A 24011-nucleotide genomic window follows, 5' to 3' on the forward strand; every position below is an offset into this window, starting at 1 on the left:
TCCCCGAGTGTCTTCAATGAAGAGGAGGGGGAGCTGAACGCTGCGCGCACCAACCCAGGCCCGGTAAGGCCTATGCTGGCGGGCGGATTGGCCAGAATATCGTTCCAGAATGTACTGGGAGTTTTCGTTCCGTTCGGTTTAGTAGCGTGCTTTTGCTCTCTCTAAAAATACAGTGTCTGATTCCACAAAAAAAAAAAAAAAGGCCTGGTTTTTCACTGCAGTTGGAGAGGTGGTGGATATTCTATGGTGTGGTTTATTAAATCTCCAGAAGTTTCTCCGTGTGAGCTTTGGAAATCACTTGTTCCTTGCCTTGTTTTGCTTTTTTGTATAATTTATCAAAGGGTGGAGTTGGGCTACGTACATTCTTGGTCTCCTACCAATTTCCTGAATTTGATTTTTGAACAAATTAGAAAAGTTGGTAGTTCTTCATCGGCTTAAAATGAAAGGTGTGTGGTTGACTCAAGAGGAATAATTAGACAAAAATAATTGTAGTGCTTATGAATCTGAGTTCACAGATCCGTGTGTGAAGCAATATTAGTCTTTTTACTTGCTGTCCATGAACTTAATCTCTGATTGTGAGCCTTTGCCTGGTAAGTGGAAAAATAGTTAGCTTGAAGCCTTCCTGGACTCACTCCTTCCCTCTTTCTTTCCCTATTGTCACAAATGGGAAGGGTCTACATTAAAAGGGCCTGAGGATTGGTGAACAAGGAATTTGTTATCAGTTCTGGTGGACTGTACTTTGATGTCTCTGTTCTCATGGTCTCTTCCTGGTTAGTGGCTACCTGGGCTTTGAAAAAATTAAAATCTGAAAGATTTGCTGGCATGTTTGCTGTTTGCCCTGCCGGGTGCTTCCCTGAGGCAATGACACAGAACCAAGACCTGAAATGGGAGCAGAGTTGTGGAAAGAAAGGGGAAGGGAAAACCTGAGAGAAAAAGTTAATGCCCTAAAATATTACCTTAGCCACATCACTAGGTCAGTTTGTCAAACCTCTTGTGTTTCAAATGGGGAAGAGGCCTTGGTCATCCTTGAAAAAGAACTCACGTAATGAATATAAATGGGCAATTAAAAACATTTAAAAAGTTCTTTTTACAATAATGTGTGAGTTTACAAATGTAAATGTTTCTCCTTTAGTAACAAAGGAACAAAATTAGTAACAAAATTAGGAATCTAGGTATGTACACATGCACTCTTTCACTACTTGTTGAACACGTAATATGTGTCAGTGGAGGACAATATACTGGTTCCTGTGCTTGTGGATTGTGTAGTTTTGTGGACAATATAAACTGATTTATTTTCAAGTCACAGGCTACTAACTAGGTACATGACTTTTAGCAAGTTTTTAATCGCATTGAGTTTCCATTTTCTTTTATTAAAAAATAGGAAGTAAAAATACCTTATTCACAGGGTTATTGAGAGGATTAAATAATGCAAAGTACCTAAAGAGGTAGGCATTGTGCCCAGAGCACAGTAAGTACTTGATAAATGGTAGCCTTTATTATTAAATTACTAACATTTCTTTTGAAATGTCTTGCTTAACATACATTTAATTCTGTTTATTGTCAGAGTTAGTCTTCTAGAATGGGAGTATTGGAGTTGTTTACTTAACACTAATGAAAGTATCTAAATTGTGTGTATTCATTTCTTTTTTTTTAAAGATTTATTTATTTATTTATTTATTTTTGACTGCTTTGGGTCTTAGTTGCGGCATGTGGGATCTGCGTTGGGGCATGCGGGATTTTTCGTTGCGGTGCATGGGCTCTTTGTTGTGGCGCCCGGGATTCTCTCTAGTTGTGGTGTGTGGGCTTTCTTTCTGTAGTTGAGGCATGCGAGCTCAGTAGTTGTGGCACACAGGCTTAGTTGCCCCATGGCATGTGGGATCTTAGTTCCCTGACCAGGGATTGAACCCACGTCACCTGCATTGTAAGGTGGATTCTTTACCACTGGACCACCAGGGAAGTCCCATGTGTATTAATTTCTATGCCTTTTTTATACTTAAAATTTTCACATGCAGCTTTAGGTAATATATCATTGTTTATGTAATAAAAATGCTTTCTCTTACGTTAGGATCTTATTACTTTTTATTAAAATGTGAAATTACCTGCATGAAAAAAATTGTTTCTATAGCACTGAAGAAACATTGATTCAATACAAATCAGATCAAATGGACATTTTTTACCTTTTCTCCTTCCCCTCACCTCCACTGTCAATTTTATTGCATAATATTAGAATACAGACTATCATTTAAATAATTTTTAAGTCCTAATTAGCAAAATGTGCAAATGTAAGACTCAATTATGTACCGTTGTAAAAGAAAAAAAATGAGCCTTTTGTTAATTGTGATTTATTTTTAAAGACTTACAGATTTAGTAATGAGTCTATCAGGAATCTTTCAAAGGACTGACTTCCAGGGTATTTTCTAGGCTCAGTGATATATTCAGCTGCCATCTTCACACCTTCTTCTTAATCAGCAGTTAAGTGCAGCAAGTACTGAAGCTCAGAATAATGGCCTCAAGGCTGGGCAAGAATCCAAGGCAGTTAACAGGAGGATTTAATCATATTCTCTACACTGCAGATTATAGAAGTGCCTTGAGCAGCAAAAATTGTAACAAGCAGGTATAACAGTGGTGGCTTGTCAAATGCTGCCCTGACCAGGGAAATTCCTCGTTGGTTCTGTTTCCATCCTAGAGACTGGAGGAGTCTTTGCACCTCACCCTCTGTTGAGGCTCCCTGACAAATGTCCAGAACTTTTTTTTTTTTGGAAAGAATACCATTTTTTTATATATATATATATATATATATATGTATATATATATATGTATGTATATATAAAATAAACACCTCTCTTTATTTATTTATTTAGGCTGCACCAGGTCTTCGCTGTGGCATCTTTTTTTTTTTTATTTTAACGTCCAGAACTTTTGAATGTGGGCTTGTCCAACTGTGATGAGGACTGAAAAAGTGAGGATCCAAAGATCTCAGCTCAGTCTCTTCCGCTCTACTTCCTGATCCTTCCTGGAGCTAATTATGCCCCCTTCCACCTCTCCAACTATTCTCTAGTGCATCTGCTCTGTCTTAGAAGAGAACTTGCTTGGCTGTGGCTTTTTGGAGTCTTCATTAGCCCCTGGGATAGCAGAGAAATTGTGTATAGTTTGGGTGGTGATGGGGAGGCAGGGAAAAGGATACGTAGAAAACAGATTAGTAATGTCAGGTATATCTTGCCTTTCAGAGATTCTAGCTATCTCTGATAAAGTAACCCTTTCCAATTAATTGAGGTGTTACTATATTCAGTGGAAAAATAAACTTTGTCAAGTAACCACTGCTATATAAAGGCACTGGGAGACATTAGACGCAGATCTCCCCACTTGCTAGCATTTAGTCTAATGGCCATAGGCTCTGTTGAGTACAGGGCCCAAAGCCAAGATCAGCCACTAACGATAAGAGTTTGCATTTGTTATGTATTTCCCAAGTGCCAGGCTGTGTGAACTTAAACACACGTGATCTTATTTAGTCCTCTAACAACTCTGATATTATTATTATGTTCAGAAATGAGGAATATCTTGTATATCTCCTGTTTAGCAGCTACTTTTTACTGTTTACTAAATATTCTTAACACATAGCTTGAATTTGGATTTTACAGCGTTTAAAAACAAGTTTTTATTTTGGAACCTTTTAAACTCATTACCCAACTTCAGTAATCATCAACATTTTGCCCATGTTGCCTATTTACTTTCTGTTTGTCTCATCACTCAACAAATATTTATTGAGAACTTTCTAGGTGCCAAACCATTGTGTTTTGTAGTCCCAGATTGAAAATGTTACAATTTGGGGCCATAGGGTGTGTTGGCTATTGTGTTTTGTGAAGATAGGGGTTGGTAGGATCAGCTGGGTCATTCTCCAGGTGCATCTCTTTCTAGTCTGAAGCCCACACTGAAGGTGTCTCTGGGGTCTGCTGCTTTGGTAGGAGAAGGAGGAATGGGGAGGGATAATAGTTCCCTTCCTTATTTAGGTCTCTGCCTGTACTGCTAACCTTCCTCACAAAAGTGCATGCAGACACACCCAGACACACACACATACCCCTTTACAAAAGATTTTGACAGAGTTGAATTTTGGGAAATGAAGTACTTTCTAATCTAGCTTTTTTGTCCCTTAGGGATCTCATAGGTCTGAACTTTTGTTCTCTAGGTCAGCCTTCCTTGCCTGAGGTCACCACTTTCCTCATTTCTTTAGCCTTTTAACTCTTTAACTCGTGATCTGAGTTTTGATGCAGCCAAGTGAAGAGGTTGGTGCAAAGGGCATTCCAGACAAAAGCAACAGTATGTGCAAAGGCATGGAGGAAAGAGAGACTACGTTGATTTCTGTAAATGAAATATAGATGACTCTGGCTAAAGCATGGAGGGTGTTGGAGGTGGGGGAGTCTAGCAGTGAGGTGGGGAAAGAAGCAGTTGCTTATCCTGGAGGACCAGGTATACCATATATACCATTATTGGAATTTTGGACTTTATAGGCTTTGGGGAACCAACCATGGAATTTAAAGGGACTGTCACAACTGGATTTGTGATTTAGAATGATCATTTGGCATCAGTGTGAAGAGAGGAAAGAGGGGGCCAAGAGTGGAGTTGGAAGAGCAGTTTAAGAGGCCACTGCCTTCACCTAGGAAAAAATGAGAAGATTGAACTGAGGGAGTGAGAGTGGGAATGGGAAGGAGATGGATTCAAGGGACCTTAGGAGGTTGAGCTGTTGGATTGTGGTGATTGATTAGATTTGATTGGTTAGGTGATCAGGATGAAGGCAGAGTCAAGAATACTGTTCAAATTTCTGGTTCAGGCAAAAAGTTGAATGAAGAGTCTATTTGTATGCTAAGTTCAGGGAATACAGGAAAAAGACCAGGTTTGTAGGGGAAGACGTTGACCTAGAGATGCCTGAGGGAACTCCAGGTGGAGATGTCCAAAGGCATCCAGAGAAACATTTGGTGCTACTGATAACTTTGGGAGTCATCAGAATTTGGGAGGTGATTGAGTCATGGAAGGAGATCAGTCAGGGACAATTGAAGGTGGTAAGAGAAGCCTGAGGAGAGAGTCTAGGGAACAGGAGTCTCTGAAGGGATCTAGAAGGAGAAGGCATGTTACTGGAGTTAAGAGAAAGTGTTTCAAGGAGAGAGTGAGCACCAGTGTCTGATGCTGCAAAGAGGATGAAATGAAGTATGAACAATAGAGAAAGAAAATGAAATCAATGAATGTGTGACCCACTCTTGCAAGGGGCTGGACTGTGAGGGATAGAGACCCTGGACAGAGAGTGGAATGGTGTTGAGAGAGATATTTTGCTTTTCAGAGATGAGCTAGACTTGTGCATGTTTAAGTAATGACCAGAAAGAGCCAGCAGAGAAAAAGAAGGATCTGACTGCTAGAACGATCTAAGTTCTCAGATGACACTAGTCAATTTGCATTCCGTCAGCTGTATTGTTATAGAAGCTTCTATATAGTCAAATACTCACAGACTACAATGGAAGGGAACAACACAAAGAGGCAGAAATTATGTGTGTTTAGCAAGCCTAAAATTCTCTAAATAGATGTTAAGAAATATCACTACATGCTTTATAAATGTTTATGTTTTCTATTGCTATTTTATATTCAGCATTTCCAGTTTCAGATTATCCAAAGCACTCCTCTTGATTTAAAATATTCTGGCTTGCCAGGTTTAGGAGCTTTATATCAGTGTTGAAGTAAGAGTAATAAATAAAAACATGCATTTTATGTAACCATATGTAGTTAAAATATGATAGAACAAGGCATCCATCCAAGCCTTAAATATCTAGCTTTTGTTGAAAGTCAGCCATACATAGATTGAGCTCAAATAGAATAAAAACTTTAGGCACATTATGGAGGTTTCTATTTTTAATGGAAATATACATATATTTACATCATACAACCATAAATGTGTGTGAGCATGGAAATATGTGGATGTGATAAGTAATACTGCCAAATAGCATTGATATAGATTTTTTTATAACACATTTCCTGTCAATCCTGGCCTGTGGAAGAATTTTTAATAACTAAAAGCAGTGGTTTGGTTGAGACATGAAGGGACAGACTACAGTCTGGGTCTCATTTTCCCCAGTTACTATCTCCCACTCTCAATATTTTCATATTTTAATTGGGAAAATAATAACAGTACTACATCAGAGGTTTAATTAATTGAACTAATACTCAGAAGTAGCATATGTAAGGACTTATTAAATGTTAGATATTATTATCTGCAGAAATAAGTAAACTTCTGTGAGATAAATAAATTGCAACCCACGATACTGCTGACATCAATTACTAAGTATATTTAAACGAAGCAATGTTATCAAGGTCTTTGCTCTTTTTTACTTACAATAATAACTTAGTCTTCCAGTTGTTTTCACTTTAAAGTGGGAATTCATCTCCTACTATGCCAGATATAAGACCTCATAAACTGGGAGGAGTTGCTAGAACAAATCAACTAACAAACATAAACCAATGTTTTAGGTTTTTCCTTAGTCTTTCTTCTGTGAAGCATTTTCCTTAAGCGGACTCTCCTTTACGTATGAAAGTGTATGATGATTCCCATCAAGATAAAAATCTTCTATTTTTAGTAAACTTCATAGTTTACCAAGGATTTTCACATATATTTTCTCAAACTCCTTAAAGTCCTTGCCAGATTTTCAGGGCATAGATTGTGTGTTAGTTTGCTAGGGCTGCCATCACAAAATACCACAGACTGGCTGCCTTAAACAACAGAAATTTGTTTTCTCACAGTCTGGAGTCTGAAGTCCAAGGTCGATGAGACGGTAGGTTAGGGTTCTCCTAAGACCTTGCCTTGGCTTGCATGTGGCCACCTCCTCGCTGTGTCCTCACGTGGACTTTTCTGTGTATCTGCATCTTCCTGGTGTCTCTTCCTCTTCTTATAAGGACAATAGTCATATCGGTTTAGGGACCCACCTTTCTGGCTTCATTTAACTTTAATTATCCCTTTACAGGCCCTATTTCCAAATATAGTCAGATATGAATTTGGGGGGACACAATTCAGTCCATAACAGATTGTGATCCATATTTTCTTGGGGAGAACAGGAAGGCCAGAGAGGTTAAATGATTTTATTCAGGGTCACTTGGCAGGACTTTTCATCCTCCTATTTTTCCCCATTGAACATCCCACATTCCCTTCTGGAATTACTTCTCCAGAAATGATTTTTTTTTTTTTTTGCGGTACGCGGGTCTCTCACTGTTGTGGCCTCTCCCGTTGCGGAGCACAGGCTCCGGACGCGCAGGCTTAGCGGCCGTGGCTTACGGGCCCAGACGCTCCGCGGCATGTGGGATCTTCCCGGACCGGGGCACGAACCCGTGTCCCCTGCATCGGCAGGCGGACTCTCAACCACTGCGCCACCAGGGAAGCCCCAGAAATGCTTTTTTTTGATGGCATGTGTTTATGAAAATGATTTTAAGTTCATGGACTAAAGAATGCTATTTTATGCTGAATTTCACAATTTCATTGCTACATTGTACTTTCCTCTATTCAACTAAACTCTGTCTTAGACTTCACTATTGTTAATTTTTAGATGGTTATTTCACAATAACTTTTGGACTATCTTGAGAAATTAAGGGCTAGCTTATTCAAATACTCCCTAACGCATAAACCCCTTAACAATAGTAAGAACCTGAAAAAGGTAAGAGCCTATTATGAAATTGCTTGTGAGGAATGTGATGTTAAGAACCTCTCTTGGGCTGTGAATTAATTATTATTGTGGTTCCAAGTTTTCATTTTTTTAAAACAGGGGAATGAATAGGGACATCTTGTCAGTACCGATACAAATGAAATGTCCTCTGGAACACAGAGTCTCAGTTCTTCTGGCCTCTTCCACCCACAGTTCATCATCCCACAAGGCTCAAAAAATTTGTATAATGTTGAGTAACAGAATTTGGTAATATTTGAGGACTCAAAACATCTTTCTAATCAGACATTTTATTACACTTATACATTTACTCTTGATTCATTATATATTGAAAAAAAAAGATGTTTCATACAGACTTATCTCTGATTCATTGTACATTTCAAGCAAAAGGTGTTTTCATAGCCAGTATGACTATAATCCCCTTTCTTCCAAGGAGAGGTCATCATACCAATACTCTACAGAAAGACATGCACACAAAAGGCACACCTGCTACCCTTTTCCTACCTCTAATTTGAGATCATTACTAAAAGGAATTTAATGAATCTATGGACATAAGTGTTTGTTTTTGAGTATATAATTCCTTCTCACATGTATGTGCCTTCCATATATATCATTTCTTCTCTCAAAGTGATTTTTAAAACGTTTTGAATATTTTTATCAAGATTTTAATTCACATACATTTCACCCAAAGTGTACAATTCAATGGATTTTATTATATTCATAGAGTTGTGCAACCATCACCACAATCTATGTTTAGAACATTTCACCCCCAAAGAAACACCATATTCATTAGCAGTCAATTCTTCATTCTCTTCTCTCAATTCCCCAGCTCTAGGCCATCAATAATTTACATTCTGTCTCTATATATTTGCCTATTCTGGACATTTCATATAAATGGAATCTTAGGATATGTGGTCCTTTGCAATTGGCTTCTTTCACTTAGCATAATGTTTTCTAGGTTCTTCCATGTTGTGGCATGTATCAGCATTTCATTCCTTTTAAATAATATTCCATTGTATGAATATACCAAATTTTGTATATCTTTTATACAGTTTATGGGCATTTGGATTTGTCTTAGTCAGCTCAGGCTGCTATAACAAAATACCATTGACTGGATGGCTTAAACAACGGATATTTATTTCTCATAGTTCTGGAGACTGAGAAATCCGAGATTAAGGTGCTGGCAGACTTGGTTCCTGGTGTGCATATAGCTACCTTCTGGGTGTATCCTCAATGGTGGGGTGGCAGGGGAAGTAGAGAGAGAACTCTCTAATCCCATTAAGTGGGCCCCACTCTCATGGCATCATGCAAACCTGATTACCTCCCAGAGACTCCCACCTCCAAATCCCATCACATTGAGCCTTAGGGCTTCAGCATATGAATTTTTAGGGGACAAATGACAGGGTTGTTTCTATTTTTGGCAATTATGAATAATGCTGCATTCATGCACATGGACATATACTTTTTGTATGTTTTTGTATGGACATATACTTTCATTTCTGTTGGGTATTTACCTAGCAGTGGAATTGATGGTCATATGGTAGCTCTATATTTAACATTCTGAGTAACTGCCAAACTATTTTCTAAAGTAGCCGCACCACTGTACATTCCCACCAGCAATAGGTAAGGGTTCCAATTTCTCCACATCCTTGTCAACACTTGTTATTATCTGTTGTTTTGATGATTGCCATCCTAGTAAGTATTTCATAGTTTTGATTTGCTTTTACCTATTAACTAACGATGTTGCGCATCTTTTCATTTGCTTATTGGTCATTTTAATATCTTATTTGGAAAAATGTTCAAAGCCTTTGCCCAATTTTTTTTATTGTGGTAGTATATACATAAGATAAAATTTACATTTTAACAATTTTTAAGTGTACAGTTCAGTGGCGTTAAGTACATTTATGTTGTTGTGCAACCATTACCACCATCCAGCTCCAGAACTTTTTCATCTTCCCAAACTGAAACTCTGTACCCAGCAATAACTCCCCGTACCCTCTTCCCCAGCTCCTGGCAACCGCCATACTACTTTTTGGCTATGAATTCGACTATTCTAAGTGTTTCATGTAAATGGAACCATACAGTATTTGTCTTTTTGTGACTGGCTTCTTTCGCTTAGCATAATGTCCTCAAGGATCATTCATGTTGTAGCATGTGTCAGAATTTCTTTCCTTTATAAGAGTAAGTAGTAGTCCTTTGTATGTATATACCATATTCCTTTATCCGTTTATATGTCAGTAGATATTTGGGTTGTTTCCATCTTTTGGCTTTTGTGAATAGTGCTGCTATGAACGTTGGTGTATAAATATTTCTTTGAGACTCTGCTTTCAAGTCTTTTTGTTTATATTGAAGTGGGATTGTTGGTAATTCGACTTTTTTTTTTTTTTTTTTTTTGCGGTACGCAGGCCTCTCACTGTTGTGGCCTCTCCCATTGCGGAGCACAGGCTCCGGATGTGCAGGCTCAGCAGCCATGGCTCAGGGGCCCAGCCGCTCCGCGGCATGTGGGATCCTCCCGGACCAGGGCACGAACCCATGTCTCCTGCATTGGCAGGCGGACTCTCAACCACTGTGCCACCAGGGAAGCCCTCGGCTTTTAATTTTTTGAAGAATTGCCATACTATTTTGTATAATGGTTGCACTATTTTACGTTCTTACCAATAGCACACAATAGTTCTAATTTCTCCACATACTTGCCAATACTTGCTATTTTCTTTTCGTCTTTTTTTTTTTTTTGTAAGAGCCATTCTAATGGGTAAGAAGTGGTATTTCTGTGGTCTTGACTTGCATTTCCCTAATGATTAGTGACATTAAGCATCTTTTCATGTTCTTTTTATTCTTTTTTTAATTCAACTGTTGTTTATTAGGTGTCTTCCAAGACCTAGGTCTGGGCATACAGAAACAAAGTATATCCATAATCCTGGACCTCAAGAAGCTCTTCTTAGTAGAGTATAATCTAGTGCTTAAGACCTCTTTGGATTTAGGATAGCTCTAGCTGTGTGACCTTGGGAACATTATTAACTTGTCTGAGAATCCATTCCATCTTCTGTGTAAAAGCAATAACACCCATTTCACAGGGATGTTGTGCCTTTTCATGTTGTTATTGACTATTTATATATCTTCTTTGGAGAAATGTCCAGTCCTTTGTCCATCTTTTAATCAGGTTTTTTTTGTTGTCATTGAGTTGTGGGTGTTTTTTATATATTACGGATATTAACCCCTTATCATATATGTGATTTGCAAATATTTTCTCCCTTTCTGTGGGTTGCCTTTTCACTCTGATGGTAGTGAGCTTTGATGCACAATAGTTTCTCATGTTGATGCAGTCCAATTTTTTATTATGTTGCCCACGCTTTTGGTTTCATATCCAAGAAATTATTGCTAAATATAATGTCATGAAACTTTCCCCTTGTATTTTCTTCTAAGAGTTTTATAGTTTTAGCCTACTCGACATAAGCAGAAAAAAAATCTTGCCTTAGATGCAGTATTTCTCTTCTTCCTTTTTCTTTTCATGTTGTAATCCTGCATGGTTTTTATAAATTTATTTATTTATGGCTGCGTTGGGTCCTCACTGCTGTGCATGGGCTCTCTCCAGCTGTGACAAGCAGGAGCCACTCTTCCCTGTGGTGTGCGGGCCCCTCACTGCAGTGGCCTCTCTTGCCGCGGAGCACAGGCTCTAGGCGTGTGGGCTTCAGTAGTTGTGGCACGTGGGCTCAGTAGTTGTGGCTCGCAGGCTATAGAGTGCAGGCTCAGTAGTTGTGGCTCACAGGCCCAGTTATTCCACAGCATGTGGGATCCTCCCAGAGCAGGGATAGAACCCATGTCCCCTGCATTGGCAGGCGGACTCCCAACCACCGTACCACCAGGGAAGTCCCCCTCACGGTTTTTATATCTACTACAAAATGGCTAGCTACTCTGAAAAGTTAACCTGTACCAATATTAATGTGTTACTCCTATTGGTTATCTATGGGTACATAAAAACCTCTCCAAGCTAAGTGATGTAAAATAATGATGTCATTTACTTACTAACAAATCTACACTCAGCCAGTGTTGGCTAGAGTGGGTTGGAGTCTGGTGGCTGGAATTCTCTGAAGGGTCACTCACTCACTCACTCACTCAGACGTGTGTCCTTAATGCTCTCTGAGACTTCAGCTTTGGCTGTGGTCAGAATGCTTACATGTGACCTTTTCATGTGGCCGCTGGGCTTCCTCACAGCATGGAGACAGGGTTCCAAGGGTGATCACTTAGAGACAGAGACAGAGACAGAGAGAGTTAAGAGCAGGCAGAAGCCATATTGTCTTGTCTGAGCTAGTTTTAGAAGTCGTGCTTCTTTCCTTCTGCTCTTCTATATTGGTCAGGTAGCCTAGCCCAATTCAAGGACAGGGAAAATAGGTTCCACTTCTTGATGGAGAGCTGCCAGGTTCTGGAAGAGGATGTAAAACTGGAAATATGGCTGTGGCTATTTTGAAAAATATAATCTCTGCACCTCTCAGTGGTAATACACAAATTTTAAAAAGGCAAGGTCAAAAAAAGTGGGAATTTCAGGCAATAAAGCACACCTCTGGCAGAGATATTTAGGCAGCTCTTTCAATAACATTAGGTAGGCAATCACATATTCTTCAGTTCTGAAAGGGAACCATGAACTTTTCTAAGGCTTAAATGAGCCAAGCTTTCCATGGAAAGCCTTGCAAAGTAGAATTTATTTTTGCAAACTCACTAATCTCAGGATTTGAAGGGAATGTTCTAATAAGTTTTTTTTTTATCATTCTACTTAAACTTGTACAGAAATATATTGCCATCCGAAATGGTCAGGGTGTTATCAGTGTGGGTTCTTTTATAAAACTCCGAAACCACCTAATTATAAAATTAGTAAAGTTTAGACAGTATGAAAGATGAATGTTGAACAAAGTAATATATCAAGGAAGGTCAAAAAAAGACATTGGATTTGAAGGCCATTTAGAATTCTATGGAGAAAGAGTCACTGTGTTGCTAGAATATGGTCAGTGCCTTTATTCATGCTGATTTTGAACTTAAAGTCTAAGTGATTTACATTTGTGTAACCAGGTCTGATTATTTCCATGGTCAGTATGTGCCTGTTGAGAAAGTTACTCATGACTGGGGTGGGGGAGAACTACTCCAAATTTTATTGTTTGTCACTTTGCTAAACAGACAGTTCTACAGATAGATATAATTGATATTTTTATGCAAACTTCAGTCTACTTACTGGTACCAAATTTTGACACTCACAGGAATTAAGCATTAAGTGAATATTGAATTGCTACAGTTAGTATTATTCTGATTTGAGAAGAAAGACACCGTTGCTTCATTCTCTTGGTCACATGCTGTTACTGGTGGTGTTGTCCCTCCCTATTTACTCCCTTGAATTGTGGGTTAAAAGTTAAGGAAACCCAAATGCTATCAGTTAACCAGAATATTTGAGTAACTCTCCTTTATCATTCCCTGGACAACAGAGCCTTTGTTTCATATGTAAGTTCAAGATTATTGTGGTAGGTACAGGGAGTTCTTGTTAAACAAGTGCTTATGAAAGTTACCCCACAGTTGCAGTAGTGGATTATAATATGAACATACTCACTAATGAACTAAACACTTATGAAATTAGTCTCATCTCAAAGATTCTTTCACTCATTAGCACTTGTGTCTAGCCCACCCATCAGGTCAACATCTTTGTCAAGCAGAATATATAATGTAAATGGGACACAAATGGATTACAAAATGAAATTGCAAACCTTGTAAAAAGGATGATGACAGGATAGATGATTCAGAAGGGAATGATTTGAATATCAAAGGATAAGGAGAGGCCCTTGGGAAAACTGACGAAGCTCTGGAACATTTTACAAAAAATCTGAAAATTGAATATGAAAGACTGACTTATTACTCTCAGAAAACTTTATCAAAAGAATCATGCCAAAAATAAAACAAAGTCTACCCTTAATACAGTTTTTGTTTGTTGTGTTAGAAGTTAATTGTAATTATAAAATAATTTTTAAATGTGTGATAAAATTATTTAATAATCTTTGGTTTCTCTTCTCATTATGAATATCCTTATAAAAATTTTCTCATTATTTGCTATGAAATGATATTCTCTTTTTAAGTCGATGTAGTTTTCTTGTTATCATTTATCCTCAGATAATGAGGACATCCTAAATCAATACTCTTCCTCTTGGTAGTTTCCTAAAAACCTGGATATTAATACATTAATTCTCCCTACAAGACTAGCACCCCACAGACACCTCCTAATCCCAAACACTGGGTTGACATCCCCCTCTTAAAATATTTGAGGATTACAGCAATTGCTGGAATATTAGAGTTTGACATGACATAACATGCACTGCATCTAACAGTGCAGCCCTCTGCCTCTAGCTGAAGAAACTGAACTCTTTCCCTTGTTTCCCTATAACTACTCCAGTAACATTGATTCTGTTCTCCCTGGCTTTTGTATTTTATCTCACCTAAACATAAATTCCTCTGCCTGAAATGTCTCCCACCTTCTCAGCTCCTCCCTTCTCAATTGTTATGGCCCTTTAAGATCGTTTTCAAACACAGCTTCTTCAATGAAGATATTCCCAGTTCTCAAAAGAAAAATAGCTTTTTCTCTTTTAAGTTTTTTACATCATTTGTCTTCAGCATTGGGCAATTATCACTTATGTCTTCTTAGCACTAATAGTAACAGCTATTTTCGTATCTATCGATGTGGCTCAAATCCCTGCCCCACTTCTTCCCATCCCTCACTTCTGTTTATTAGAGATAAAAGCCCTTAACATTTTAATTACTTTTTCTTGCATTTACAACCACACTTTTAAAATGGAGGGCAGAGGTTCTCATCTGGGCATGATTTTGCCCTCTAGGGGATATTTGCCTACATCTGGAGATGTTTGTGATTGTTACCACTGCGGAAGATCTATGCCTTTTACTGGCTAGAGTCCAGGGGTGCTGCTAAAACATCCTATAAAGTACAGGACAGATCCCACAACAAAGAATTATAGGGTCCAAAATGTCAATTCTGTCTAGATGATTGGGTATAATGACCTCTGCTATATTAGTGATAAGACAACTGGGAGATATATTCACAAAATTATTTCAAAAATTATTGTCTATAGAGCTTCTTGGGGAGCATTCATTTTCTCCACCAAGGGATCCTCTAATAGTTTGTCTGCAGAATTAAAAGAAAATAGGTTCAGCTGACAGTGTTTGGGGAGTGAGGTAGGGAAGTCCACTTGTTTTCAGCAAGGTGCCCCACCCCCTCTCCTCAGTGCCTCGTGTTCCAGAGCCCAAGATCTCTCTGCCTCAGTGTCTTTAGAGAATGAGCCCAGCAGTGTCCATGGTGGTCTGGGAGAAGCAATTACCTGGCTGTGACGTGGGGATGGGGAACTGGGTGGTTTACTGCTCCTTTTACAGAGTTTCAAATGATCACCAGTATTTCACTCTGTCTTCTGAGATACCTGGAGCCTTTAATTCCTGTGGTGCTTCTCTCTCTCCCCTCCCCTCCACTTTCCCTTCTCTTTCTTTTTTTGACTGAGTAGGTTTTCTTTTTTTGGCGGCAGGAACGGTGGGAGGGGGAAGCTCTTTCCTGCAGTCCTGGTTTATGCTTTCTCAGCTCTGGTAAATCAGTTACCGTTGTGCTAATTACTTCTCATCTTTCAAAAACATGTTAACTTCTTCATTGCCTCCACTCCCATTCTCTTTGTATTTTGGAATTACACTGTTTTCATTTCTTTTACTGTTTTTTCAGTGGGTGTCAGAAAGGAGTGGCAGTTAACACATGTATCCACACTGTCACTTTAAACAAAGTCCAAAATGCTGTCAGTCCTTTTGCATGTCTCTGAAGTATCATAATAAAAAACCAACATGAAAGAATGAAGTGCTTTTCACTCTAGAGATTCATCCTCTGGTTTTCTGGCAGGGGGTGTGTGATGGCCAAACAAAGGCAAATAACCAGAGAGCACACACATCAGACCTGGGACTGCAGTATCCACTGGAGAAAATTCACAGAGACAGAAGTAGCAGGCAGGTGGGTACTTTTGCCCATTCCTTCTAGGGCAGCACAGAGATCCAGCAAAGGCAGACATCAGATTGCATGAGAGGGATTTTAGCTGCATGATTAAGGAAGCACTTGCCCCACTTCCAGAGGGTAAGAGGCCAGGATACAGCAGCAGTATGACGTGATGGAACCTTGGCTGCAGCCCTAGCCCCCATCTAGAGAGTGGCAAAACCTCAGAAGGAACTGCCCTTGGTGGGCCCAGGAAGCTGAATTCTGGGGCTACTGGCTAAGGGAACTCCCTTGTGCTCTATCAACATGGTAGCAGTGGAACCGCCCACTTCAAGGGGTCCTGCAAAATCAGACATGAGGATAATGGCAGGAATCACAGTGGACCGAAGAGTGATGAATTTTGTTGATTTCTTAAGTACGATACTTGTAAGCTCCCCAGATTTCCATGTAACTCTAGAGAAGGAAATAATGATGGAATTGGGTTAAAGAAAAATAAATGTGAGATTTCGTACACACTCGAATTGGTGAATTAGGTGCCACATATACTATATATGTTTGAAATATTGTCCCACTGACTCACTGTGGCCTGACATAAATTAATATGAAACTAGGATGTTTTCAAAGGCTTGCTGGGGGCCTAAAACAGAGTTGATCTTTTTTTACTGAAAAGACTATGGAGACTATTTATTGCTATAACAGTTTCAGTATGTTGGCCCCTAGACGTTCCAAACTTCAGGGGGACATTATAGTGATAAGAAGTAGAAATGAAAGAAATTTAAACGGCACAATTGGAAGAGGAGTAAGAGCAAGATGAATCTAGATGATACAGACCAGTATGGGGCAACCACATGCTCTCCCCCTGTATTGGACCAGCCACCAGGCTATTGTCAAAAAAAACAAACTCAGAGGGGCTTCCCTGGTGGCGCAGTGGTTGAGAGTCTGCCTGCCAATGCAGGGGACATGGGTTCGTGCCCCGGTCCGGGAAGATCCCACATGCCGCGGAGCTTCTGGGCCTGTGAGCCATGGCCGCTGAGCCTGCACGTCCGGAGCCTGTGCTCCGCAACGGGAGAGGCCACAGCAGTGAGAGGCCCACGTACCACAACAAACAAACAAACAAACAAACAAAACCAAACTCAGAGTACTGGATAAAACAAAGCAGGAAGATGAATTTATTGTAAGGGTTTCAACCTGAAGCTGGGAAACTCAAGGCTTACGTGAGCAATGAGTTCTGAGTTGCTCACAGACTAAGGGATTTTTATGGGGTAAATGTGGCACTAGTTATTTGGCTTTTCCAGCTGACTGGTTGCCTAGTGGCCTTCTTCCTTATTTGGATCAGGGTAGCTGGGTCACGGGAACGAGGAAGTCCAGAAATACTGTGAACAGACTTGACATTTGGGGATTAGGTGGCGTCCTCTGCTGATCTCTGAGAAGAGTTGTAAGTTTCCGTTAGGTGAGGTTGTTTTTTTTCCCTTTCTGTGCCTGCATTGACTGTCTCCATTTTGTCCCTGACATAAGTGACTCCATTTTAGTTTGGTTCTACATTATAATTTTAGAAACTGGCCCAGAGAGGACCCACTTCTCTTGCCTCTGAGGTCTTGTGCTGAACAAGTGCTTCTGTGTTCTGCTGGCTAGTCTCACAGATGAAGGAGGATCAGGGGTGTCTGAATACCACACAGCTTGGTCTGGGAAATGGATCAAATCCAGACTGGTAAGCTCTGGGACCTTGGGTGTAGTGTGAGTGGAATTTCTGAGGGTAGGATGATGTGGGCGTTTGGCCTGGAGGCTAAGAACATCGTCAAAGTAAAATTAACCTCGGCTAAGGCAAATCATGCATTTCAAAGTAAGTAGGCTGCAGACGTCTTCTGTGGCTGAAAAATATAGTTGTCTATCTTGTTTTCATTTGAAATAGCTTATTTTGCACAGTTACCTATGAAGAGATGGTATGAGCAAACAACATTTCACAGTTAACTAGTTTACAGGATCTATTAAAGGAGAGAGTATCTTACTAACAGCTGAACATGTTCAAAAGTCTAGAATTCAACTGTATAGATACCACAGTACATGCTAGTTATGAAGTGACTGTGATGTTAGGTAAAAAGAAAAAAAGTTCCTTCAATGAATAGGAAATAATAAAGAATTTTATTAATGCAAATTGCATTTGCTTTATAAATATGTATATATGTGTGTGTATGTATGTATATGTATATGTGCATGTATACACACACACACACACACACACACACACACACACACACACACATATATATGTATTTTTTTTTTTTCTGCACTGTGGCATGTGGGATCTTAGTTCCCTGACCAGGGATCAGACCTGTGCCCCCTGCATTGGAAGCATGGAGTCTTAACCATTGGACCACCAGGGAAGTCCCTGTATATGTGTATTTTTATAAGTGTAAAATTTACAACAGGCAACCTGTGTGGAGTTTGAGAAGGGCAGTTACATATGGGGCAGTGGGTGTGGTCATTCTCACATGTCCTCTCTCTTGTACTTTGAAGCTGGTCCCAGAACAATGGCTCAGGGGGCCTCAGTGCTAGGCACTGAGGGGTAAACATGATCTTTCTGGGACTCACTGGCTTCATTTCCAGTGATGCTGCAGAGTGCAGGCTTGGTTTGGTTGAAGTAATTAAATGAGAAGGCCATTAGACTGGGGTGGCTTTAATGCCTTGGCAGCTTAAGGAAGCAAAGCAAACCAAACCCTAAGTCAAAGTCAATGCACTTGAATCCAAGAAGTTGGAACTTATGAACAACCAATCACAAACAGCAACTAGGCTTTCCCAAATAAGGCAGTCACTTCAGTTACAGCCAAGGTAATGATTTCCTTGTTTTGCTTCTATGGCGTCTCTGTAAAAACCTCTCCCCCTGCTCCTGTCAGGTGCTCCTAACAGTTTCTGGTTTGGTGCTGCCTGATTTGAATGGACGTGTGCTCAAGTAAATTCTTGAAAAAAAAAAATTTTAACGTGCCTCAGTTTACCTTTTAACGGTTTGCTTTTACTGCAACATGGGGGTAAAGAGCATTGGAGGTGGGGGCAGGGGACAGAGGGAGAGCTGGTCTCTGAGTCTGTTTTGGTCTGAGGCTTAGGAGAAGGAAAGCTTCCATATGGTACAAATTGATTCTTAGATTTCTGTCTGGAGATTGGGTCCAAGGCTCTGGCTGGTACTAAAGTGTTCCTTTCCTTTTCTATATCTGGGTAAGAGCAAGGATAATAGCCAAGATAATTCCCTTATTTCTGAGTTTGATGGCCATAACAATATCCAGATACCTCTCAGTACGACTCCAGTTTCTAACACAGCATGAGGTTCTCAGCCCCTCTCAACCTGGCGGCCGTCTACCTTTCGAATTGACTTATTTCGCTAGGTGTTCCCTCATCAGATCTCTTCCTGTCCTTGGAACACATGATACTCTCATGAGCTTATACGTTGTTCCTTTCTTTCCTTTGTTCTGTTTTCTTTATCTAACAGCTTACTTTTTTTTTTTTTTTTGCTGGACATGGGCCTCTCACTGTTGTGGCCTCTCCCGTTGCAGAGCACAGGCTCCGGACGCGCAGGCTCAGCAGCCATGGCTCACGGGCCCAGCCGCTCCGTGGCATGTGGGATCTTCCCGGACCGGGGCACGAACCTCTGTCCCCTGCATCGGCAGGCGGACTCTCAACCAGTGCGCCACCAGGGAACCCTAACGGCTTACTTTTAACGCATCCTTCAAGGCTGTATTGGTTTCCTAAGGCTGCCATAACAAATCACAAACTTGGTGGCTTAAAACAACAGAAATTTTTTCTTTCACAGTTCTGGAGGCCGGAAGTCCAAAATCAAGGTGTTGGCAGGATTGGTTCCTTCTGGAGGCTCTGAGGGGGATTCAGTTCCATACCTCTCTCCCAGCTCTGGGGGTGGCTGGCAATCTTTGGCCTTCCTGGCCTTATCACTCCGGTCTCCGCCTCCATCTTCACATGGGCTTCTCCTTATTTTTCCTCTTCTCAAATCTCCCTTTTCTCTCTTTTATATGGACACCAGTCATTGAATCTAAATCCAGGAAGATTGCAAGATCTGTAACTTAATTACATCTGTGAAGACCCTTTTTCCAAATTCTATCACAGTCACAGACACTGGGGACTAGGACTTGGGCATATCTTTGGGGACTATTGTTGAACTCATTACAGCAGCCTAACTCACTTTTCTCACTCAAGTCTTTCCTAATCAGTCCACACCGTTTCCCCCTGCTCTGTGATTCTGTGGCACTATTCTAATTGTGTGCCTGTTTCACGTGGGAGATTAGGAGCTACTTAGACTTGGCGTTCCTAGCACAGTGCCTGACATATTGTAAGACCTCAGTGTGCTTGTTGAACTTAAAGCATTGCTCATGTCACTTTGTCATTCTAAGGCGGACTTACAACAGCAATTATGTTATTCAGACCAGAGCAGCTCACAATCCATTGTGAAATCAGTGAGCTCCTACCAAGGCCCGATACCTTCTCTGAACTAGAAAACATTTTACTCACCTGTTTTTTAAAAAAAATTATTTATTTAATTTATTTTTGGCTGCGTTGGGTCTTCATTGCTGCACGCAGGATTTTCTCTGGTTGTGGAGAGCAGGGGCTACTCTTCGTTGTGGTGCGTAGGCTTATTGCGGTGGCTTCTCTTGTTGCAGAGCGTGGGTTCTAGTCACATGGGCTTCAGTTTAGTTGCTCCGTGGCATGTGGGATCTTCCCGGACCAGGGCTCGAACCTGTGTCCCCTGCATTGGCAGGCGGATTCTTAACCACTGCACCACCAGGGAAGCCCTGCTCACCTGTTTTATGTCTTAGATATGGAGCCAAGTGGAGAGGGCAACTGTTCATGTGATGCTTACTCATGTGATGCTTATTCATTCAACAAACACTGAATAGCTGTTCTTAGCCAGGCCCTACCCTCGGCATTTGAGATACAGTGTACATATAATAAAGCAGTTGGTACCCAGACTGGGACTGGAACATGTGGACACTCAACTGGTATTATGGTAATGGCTTGAGTGCTGAATGAAGTGCCGGATGCTGTGAAGTTCCTAACATGAGCCCAGAACCTACATGGGTGGGCAGGGAAATTATTTGGGAAGAAGCGACCTGAATTCTGAGACCTGAGGAACACCGAGGAGTTATGATGGCGAAGGCGTAGGGCTGGAGCGTTCTGGGAGAGGCATGTGACAATGGTGGCAATGAGAGGGAAGGTGTAGCATGCTTGAGAAATGGCTGAGAATGGCCAGGCAGTGGTTCTTAAACTTCGGCTGGATCAAAATCACCTGGAAGCTTGTTAAGCACAGGTAGCTGGGCCTTACTCCCAAGAGTTTCTAATTCAGTAGGTCTGGGAAGGCTGGAAAATTTGCATTTCTAACAAGCTCCCAGGTAATGCTGCTGCTGCTGGTCTGGGGACCATACTTTGAGAACCATTGGGCTAGAAAGAGCACGATGAGTGAGGTGCAGAATTGGCTAGAAGTGGGCTGGACATGAAGCAGGGGCTAGATTATAAAGGGTCTTAAAAGATGTTTGAATTGGGTCCTAAGGTCCATTGGAAGCTTTTGATGGGGCTTGATGGTGACATACTTTTGACTGCTTCAATCTATGTACGGAGAATCTGTTGGAGACGGACAAAACTAAAGAGGCTGTTGTAGGAATGGAGGAGAGAGGTGGTGGTCACCTCAAGTACAGAGATGGCAGCAGGGATGGAGAGGAGGGATGGATTTCAGAAATAAAGGAGATAGCACAGGAACAGTCTGCAGAGGTGCTCCTTTAAAAATTCTCTCCCTCATCAGCTGTATCCTGTTATGAAATTCTGTCGTGGAAATTGGAGACCAGAGTGTGGTCCCCGGACCAGCAACATCACAACATCTGGGAAATCGTTAGAAACCCATGTTTCCAGAAAGTGTAGGGGCCAATATTCTGTGATTTATAGAGCCCTCAGGGTGATTCTGATGTACACCAAGGTGTGAGAGACACTGCCTAAGCAATTGTGTCCTTAACTGAACAGAATAAGATGAAACGCAAAATAAAACAAAATCCAAACTAAATCAGAACTAAAATGCAAATCTCCCATGGAGTGACCCTGCATTAGGAATTTTAAAAAATAAAATAGCACTGTAAATGAGTCAGATTCTTTCCAGTGTGGTAGGTGGCTGACAGCAGGTTTTGACGGGCTGGATAGGGATAAGACTAGCAAGACCTTGGCCGGAAGGTGGGGCACCAAGTTGGAGAGAACTCAAAGAAGGGATTTGTGTCAGTAGCTTTGTTGCTATGCTTAAGGAAGTTGGCACTTTACTGCCAATCAAGTCTTGTGGCGAGGGAGTGTTTTTAAAAATAGGGGTACCTTTTGGAAGGATTCATAACTCTGGTTCTGAAATACAAAGAGTTTGGCTTTCATTCATTCAACCACGAGATGGCAGCCTCGTGTCACTTTTCGAATAGTCAGCAAAGTCTAAATTTAGGAGGAAAAGACTCCAGCTTAGGAGTTTGGAAAGGATGCCAGCTCATTCATCTGTATCCTGCGCGTGGTTTTGACATTCTGTTTTTTTGGACTTCCTCCATTAATTATGACACTCAAAGTTTTTTTCACTGAGAGGCAGAGAGCCAAAGCTTTAATTAAACCCTTGGGGGCGCTGCCTCAATAACTACCATGCGCCAGGCACTTTATATGAATTGTTTCATTTAATTCTCATAACATCCCCATGAAATAAATATTATTACCTCTCATTTTACATTGGAGAAGACTAAGGGTCGAGAGGTTTAGTGATGAGCCCAAGACAAAGCAGCCAAAATGTAGAACTGAGTTTGGAACCCAGGTTAGCTTAATTTACCAGTAAAACACCCTTGCTTAATTCTTGAGAAAATGTTGATTGCAGTTAGATTTTTTGAAAATCTCAGTAAATTACAGCTAGATTCAACCCCAAGTTTTATAAGATGGGACTCATGCACAAGGCTTTAAATTAACTGTTCCCCATATTCCAGCATCAGAAGATTCATTGGTTTTATTTGTAGGGATGGCATTTAGCCTTTTCTAGATTTATTATAGAAAAGAAATCGGTTTAATCAGGATTTAGATATAAAAAAACTCCTATTCCAACTGGACGTTAGAACTCTAACTCTTTTGCTTCAAAGCTTATAGAAATATAGGCATGATTTTCTTATGACGTATCAGTTTCTACTTTGTACTATAAAGTGGTACACAGATAAAATCATCTATTTCCCTGTGAGTTCAGGAAGATAGGAGCCATGCCTGAGCCATTTCTTCATATTCTTGCCTTATATTGCCTTTATTGAGTTTGTGTATAGTCAGAATGTGTGTAATCAGGGCAGAAACAAAATAAATGCAAAATAATCCATATGAAGAAAATATCAAATATTTATATAAAGATAGGACCAGTATCAGTGCCATGCTGATCCATCTCGGAGCCTGAGGCAAAAGGTTCCAAAAGGTTTTTCGATGCCCCCTTAAATTTTGCACTCAAATGGGTGTCTCACTTGCCTTTCCCTAGTCCCAGCCCTGGAAATACTCCTAAGTGATTATTCAGATGGATTTCCTCAACATTTATCCAATAAAAATTTATTGAGTGACTACTACATGCCAATCACTGTGCTCAGTGTTTTTTTTTTTGCGGTACACAGGCCTCTCACTGTTGTGGCCTCTGCCGTTGCGGAGCACAGGCTCCGGATGCGCAGGCTCAGCGGCCATGGCTCACAGGCCCAGCTGCTCTGCGGCATGTGGGATCTTCCTGGACCGGGGCACGAACCTGTGTCCCCTGCATCGGCAGGCGGACTCTCAACCACTGCACCACCAGGAAAGCCCTGTGCTCAGTTTTTTTAAACAAAATGATGAGTAAAGATGGACCTAATTTTTCTCTCATGGAGCTTTATTTTTCCTATGTAAAGTTGGAAAGCACTCTTATGCAGTAAATGACTATTACTTACTCACTTCTTTGTTATAAATAGGAAAAACAGGTGGCAAACTGAGCCATGTAATGGCACTTTAATGGAGCCCTGTTTCACTGATTAATTTTATAGCTTCTAACTACAGTTTGCAGATTGAGACCAGAAAATATTCTGAAAGAAGTTTAACCTGTTGAAATAAACCATTAACCTTAACTCCTCTTCTTTCATTAGTTTTCTGACCAGGAAGATTGGCATACTGTCATAATCGGGGACACCATACGTTGTTTTCCAGTGTCGTAGTGATTATGAGTGTGGGTTTGGGATGGTCAGATTGAGTCTGTGAGTTATTAAGAACAACTGGTATTATAATGCTGGGGTTTGCATCCTGCCTGTACCACTTTGTAGTTGGGTAAC

The 24011-nt window shown here is 40.6% G+C and overlaps 1 long non-coding RNA gene across 2 annotated transcripts in view; it reads left to right on the forward strand.

Moving 5' to 3' along the window:
• Nucleotides 1–23: 23 nt before the first annotated feature.
• LOC138414021 (uncharacterized) overlaps nt 24–24011 on the forward strand; it is a 297137-nt gene continuing 273149 nt past the window's right edge. For both annotated transcript variants that reach the window (XR_011246388.1, XR_011246387.1), the window contains exon 1: nt 24–63. This is a non-coding gene — a long non-coding RNA (uncharacterized lncRNA). The remainder of the gene's footprint in view (nt 64–24011) is intronic.

Source organism: Delphinus delphis, chromosome 3 (assembly GCF_949987515.2).
Source record: "Delphinus delphis chromosome 3, mDelDel1.2, whole genome shotgun sequence".
Taxonomy (NCBI): domain Eukaryota; kingdom Metazoa; phylum Chordata; class Mammalia; order Artiodactyla; family Delphinidae; genus Delphinus; species Delphinus delphis.